This window comes from Adiantum capillus-veneris, chromosome 12, assembly GCF_014529385.1.
Source record: "Adiantum capillus-veneris isolate H3 chromosome 12, ASM1452938v2, whole genome shotgun sequence".
NCBI classification, from domain to species: Eukaryota; Viridiplantae; Streptophyta; class Polypodiopsida; order Polypodiales; family Pteridaceae; genus Adiantum; species Adiantum capillus-veneris.
Window position 1 is genome coordinate 160760374 of NC_140942.1, and position 5912 is coordinate 160766285.

Genomic DNA, 5912 nt, shown 5'->3' on the forward strand with positions numbered 1-5912 from the left:
TATACCATCATCCTGGGAGAAGGGCTAATGATAGCCGTTTTTCGGCTCTCCATAATTGCCATACTAGATTACTCCACCCTACCAAATTCACCCAAACGCTATGGCTATCCCTACCATTTCACTGTACATAGGCGTGTGTGAGTTAGGGGGCTTTTCCCATATCTTCTTAAAAACCCTCAGCTAGCTAGTCACTGGGCTAGGTGAGCCAAAAAAAATAAAAAATAAAAATAAATAAAAGTATATTATGGCCTCTTTGTGTGTAAATATTTCATTGTATATATGGCCTAAATATAGGGATTTTTTATAATTATTTTGGTATTTTATTTAAATATTTCTACTTAGGTGTGTGTTTTATTAAACCTATGTACACCTTCTTTCATCCTCTTACACCATAAGTATATTTTTTGCCAATATGTACATATTCTAACCTCATTTTTTTCCTTTATACAAATCACTCCCACATTTTCACCCCCTCACCCTCGTGAAAACAAAAAATTGATTTCTACTCATTAGTTACGTTTATTATATTATTTACTTGCATACCTTTTCCTCTTTCACCCAAAATAATTCAAGGAGGGACCATATCATATGATTCCAATATCTTTCCATATCCATAACTCCTCCATATTTTTATTATTATTTTTACTCATTATTCTAACACCATGTGCTCATTGAGCTAAAGTCCATGAATAGTCCATACACTAGTCCCACCATGTATATATTTCTTATTTCACCAATAATCCTCCTCCATGCATGGGTCAAGGGTGACTTGAATGCTTTGTATTATAATATGACAAAGGAGGGGCTCACTCTTGGATGCATTGTACAAATTCAACAAAGGAGGGGGCCACTAAAAGACTTTTGCAGGCATAAAAAACAAGCTTTTTGGTGAGAATTTTGGCACCTATCTCCACTCCGAATTTGGAGCGGTGGTCAAAAGAGAAAATGTAGCCCACACTCTGAATAATCACCTCAAAGTTTTTCATGATTTTTGGAGCTACCAGCGGTGAGCTATGATTTTTTGAGTGGACCCCATCTGCCCACTTTTCTCACAAGTAGCCCTTAGTCTTCTCTCACCCTTCCACACACCTACTCACTCTTACACATCCCTCCCTCTCCTTCCCTCACTCAAACCTGCAATTTCCATGGCTTCTCCCACCCTCTTCACCATTACCCTTCTCTCTCATCCCTATAGTTCTTTTATGAACCTCTACATACATACACCCTCTCCATGTCTCTCTCTATTGCTTCTATGTTACAATTTCATTTACCTCTCCTAAAATATCTAAAATTCAGCATTTTAACCATGATAACTTCTGCAAATTGAGGATTTTTCATCAACAAATCCTCTTTTCATCGTGGTGGTCAACCGTGGCGGCGGCGTAAAGAAGCGAAGAAGAAGAAGAAGACCAGCGGTCATTTTTCCACAATCTACACAAGGGTGAGTTCAAGTTTCTTCAAAGCTTCACCATCTCAATGATTCTCTTTTAATTCACCCCTCTTCTTTCATCAAATCAACTCACTCTACCCATTGTAAATGTAACATTAACTTTCTAGTGATTACTAACGACTAACATACTAACACAAAATAGCATTGACCTAACCATAAAAGACACCTCACCTCAAGACATGTATAGTAACTCTCTCTCTCTCTCTCTCTCTCTCTCTCTCCCTTCCTTAAAACTTACTTTCACCTTATCTACCATCAATAATGCTCTCTTTTGAGCCCACACCCATGACTCAAGCAGACAAAGAAGGCCCGCAATGTTTTGATATTCAAAAAATTCATAATCCTGATTTGTTAGCTTGTAAATTAGGATTTCCAATAATCTTAATGAGGGGTCTCCAACCTATAAATAGGCCCGTCTCCTTCTTGTAAAACAACCTCCAACATCTCACATAGCACCCCAACACTCTATGCGTGAGGAGAGACTTAGGTGTAGCAACCACTTGTGAGCTTCACTCTTGGTGTGAGAGAAGCCTTCAAGCTACACATTGCAAGTGAGAGAGCGTGAGTTCCACAAATCTCAAAACCACTATTGTACATGCTCCTTCATCATCAATAAATTGAGGTTTGGTGCATCAAAGGCGTGATTCGACGTTTAAATCTTCGTCCTTCCATTTGTGCAATACGGTTTGGTGAATTCAAGGTGACTTGTGTATTTTGAGTTTTATCGGTTGATCTTGATTTTAGAAAGTTTTTTAGTGTGTTTTCATTGCCAGTTTTGTCCATTGTAAGAGGTATTGTGGTGAGAGGTCTCCACACCCTAAGACAGTGTGTGTGTGTTTTGGCAATGATTAGCAATCACTAAGCATTGAGTGATTTTTGTACAAGTTCTACGATAGCATCATAACGAACCATCTCCATTTGCAAGTCACAAATAAGGTATTACGCAAGATCCTTTCCTCTCTCTCTTCCCTTCGCTCTAGCTCTCTCTGGTCCATTTCATGTGTGTCTTGGTGTGAGGTTGCTTGTGTGTGTTGTGTGGTGCATCTTCTTGGTTGTGCCAAAATCTCTCTTGCGTCCTAGTTCGCATACCATAACTAGGTGGTGCCCCTATCTTGTTTGGGTTTGGCTGTGGGTTTGTTGTTGTGTTGTGCTTGTGGTTGCCCCAGCCCCAATTGAGCAGCACGGGAGCCTTGAGGGGTGTTTAGAGGTCGCCTCTCTTGTTGCCCGCCTCGGACCGCCTCACTACAAGCGATGCATATCGCTTCTGACAAGACTCATCCTAATGTAAGGAAGAAAACATACAAGTGGGTTCCTAAAGCTTCTTTAGTGACCATAGCTAGTGCAAAAAAACAGAAGCCTTGTAAGAAACGTACCACTCGCTCCAAGAAAAGTAAGAAAATGTTGCGATGGATCCCTAAACGACTATTGGAAGCCCAAGGCTACTATCAAGGAAATGATCAAATCTGGGTGCCAAAACGTAGATTGTGCTCTTACCTATCACCTGACCCAAGTGAGCCCAATCCCGTAGCTCCAAAACGAATCAATGATCGCGGAAAGGAAAAAATCATGGAATGTTACACACCCGTTCTAGAGCTAGTTTGGGTACCAAAGAAAGAACGATTTGTTCCACCTAGCTCAGGAAGGGGGGAGTCCCATGAAGATTCTAGCTCCTCATGTAATACATCCATAGAGGTAAAAGCTTCTACACCGCCTCCATCTATAGTAGTGGACCTCAATGAAGCTACAAGAGAATCCACACCTCCCAGTGTTCAAGAATCACCTGATGAACCACTTCAAGTTCAATCCTGGGAGAGTACCTTACCACCCTTGCAGCTTGACAAGGCACCTAGGGTAATAACAAACTACTGGAAAAAATCCTCACCTATTACCAACTGGAACAATTGGTTTCAAAGGGTGACAAGCTTCTTTCAAACGGTATGATCTACCCAAGGAAGGGGGGAGTGTTTGCTGACAGTCATCATTCATTTTTTTCCCTCTCAACCTTTTTCCCTGACCTCTCAATCTCCGATCTTAGGGAATGTATATATATAGCCTTATACTCACAAAAAAAAACAAAAATAGTAAAGAGCAAGCGCCTAGCAATGAGAGAGCACCCTATCAGATCTTACATATAAGTCCAAATTCACCGTGTCAATTCAAGCAACACACAAAAACAACTCTTATGTTTAAAGGCCTAACCAAATCTATCTGTCTTGTCAGAAATGGCTACTTCACCAGAGGCATGCACTTCTATTTTTGATGAAAGGTACCCCTTCTTTTCAACAAGTGTTCTACGTATGCTACCCTATACTTTCTTGCGAATGGGATTTGATAGAGAGCCTTGCATGTGAGAGAAATTTTGAGGAGTTAGAATGGCTGATACGTCTATGGCTAACTAGTGATCCCTACCCAGTAGCGAATGTGTCTCCAATGGCACATGCTTATTCTTTTGCACAAGATGAGTATCCACGCATCACGAGGTTCTTGATTAGCATGCTTGCACAAGAGGATGATGAAGAGGAACTAATAGAGACCGAGGAAGACTATGGCCTCACGGACAACGATTTTATTTATCTAGATGATGAGGATAGAGGCCTAGCCTTAGGGTGGCCACCCGGTTTATATAATATCCTCTTTCCTTGATTCTAAAAGGGGTGACAGATAGGTAGGTTAGGGGTCTAGATTGTGTTTTGAGTTTGTTTTTTAGGAGTTTTAATTTTTCCCACTAATCTGCCTCTTGGAGGTATTCCTTTTGTTTCATAGTGTGTACAGGAGCGTGTTGCTATTGATAGGATTTGGACCTTCATGGAACCTTCAAATCAAGCGCGACCATCAACACAAACAGGTGTTTCTTGTCCATTAGCATTGCCCTTATCTTTTGTGCATCCATGTTTGTCTGCTTTGATTGTGATTGGTAGCATAATATTCAGCGCATTGGTTAGTATCGAACATTTAATTCAATGTAGTGTTTTGTCATAGTCACTTGTTTAGGGGTAAAAATCAAGCAGTCCGACTAAGCTAGTTTGACCAAGCTAGATATTAGAAATCTTCTCTTAATACCATGGGGAATGCCTTCCTAATAAGCAATGGTTACTTAGGTTCTTAATCCGATTTAGGCAGCATTGTATGAAATGTACTAGGGTTTTCTAGTGGGCTTAACCCTAGTGACCTTTAGCTTAAGTATTATAAAGGGAGTTTACTAATGTGATGAGCCTGGGGAGGGTAACAGTGTTATATGGCCCCCCAAAGTTACAAAATTAAAATGCTGAAAATGAACAAACAAAAAATCAAAGTGCCACAATGTAAAATTTTAAGCTGGAATATAAATCCCTGCTTGATTTGGTACTTCACTCACATGTATTGCCTATGGTACTAGAGCCCTAGAGGTTCCCAGTGTGGGCGCTTTTCCTTGAAAAGCAAAAAACCCAAGGCATACAAAATAAGCACACACATCATAATTGAATCAATGTGAAAAGACCTTGGGGGGTCAAAGAAAAAGTAATCAGTCAGGCGATGATTTCATGAGAAATTCCTTTTATGGTAGCTTAACTACAAAGTCTTTTAGATATAGCCTCTAGTCAGCCCTCGAATATGAATACTTGGCTCTCGCGATTAAACAACTTAATTGACCACAGAAAATTAAGAAGCTTACCCATGGTATTAATATTCGATCTCTAGTGCTTTTCGACCGTCAAATTAGCGACCCCAGACTTGTTTAATTTTTTACCTTTACATCTGTTTATGCATTTGATTACATTGAAATTTAATGTTCATTGCTAACAAATTGTTGGAAATTCTTTTACCAATCAATTTTTCTATCTAAAACTGCATATGCTTTTTAAGAGAATGCAATTAATGTGCCAATGTTGTTTGATTTTGCAGTGACTAAAGAAGGCTAAGGACATTCATCTCAAATGCTCTTCCACCTCGACGAACCAGCTTCAACTCAATAGCTTCCGAGGATGGAATCTACATCAGGAAGGGGGGCATGTTAACCCTCACGGCACACGGACACCCTATGATCTATAAACGTTGTATTATTTATTTAAGTAGAGTCAGGTACCGGGCTTGTCGGACCAATAGGGAAAGGTAGAGTGATCGTCGATGAGAGGCGTACTTTAACTTGGACATTCAAGGGATTAGTTGGTTAAGCATGGGCGCCCAAGTGTGAATGGGGTGAGCTCCTATAAAAGCCAACTAAACCTAATTTTTACTCATTCTCTCATTTGTGCAATTGAAGAGTGCTCTTGCTCCATCTCCATCTTCTTCTTCTTCACCTCCTTGTGTGTGTGTGTGTGAGAGAGAGAGAGAGAGGGAGAGTGTGTGTGCGATCGAGCATTACAAAGGCACGGCGGCGGCGAAGCAGTTGAGCGCGGCACGACTGCAGCTTCTTCTTCATCGCGGCGAGGAATCCACCACGAAGGCGAGCGTAGAGCGGTGAGTGACACACCCTTTGTTCTCT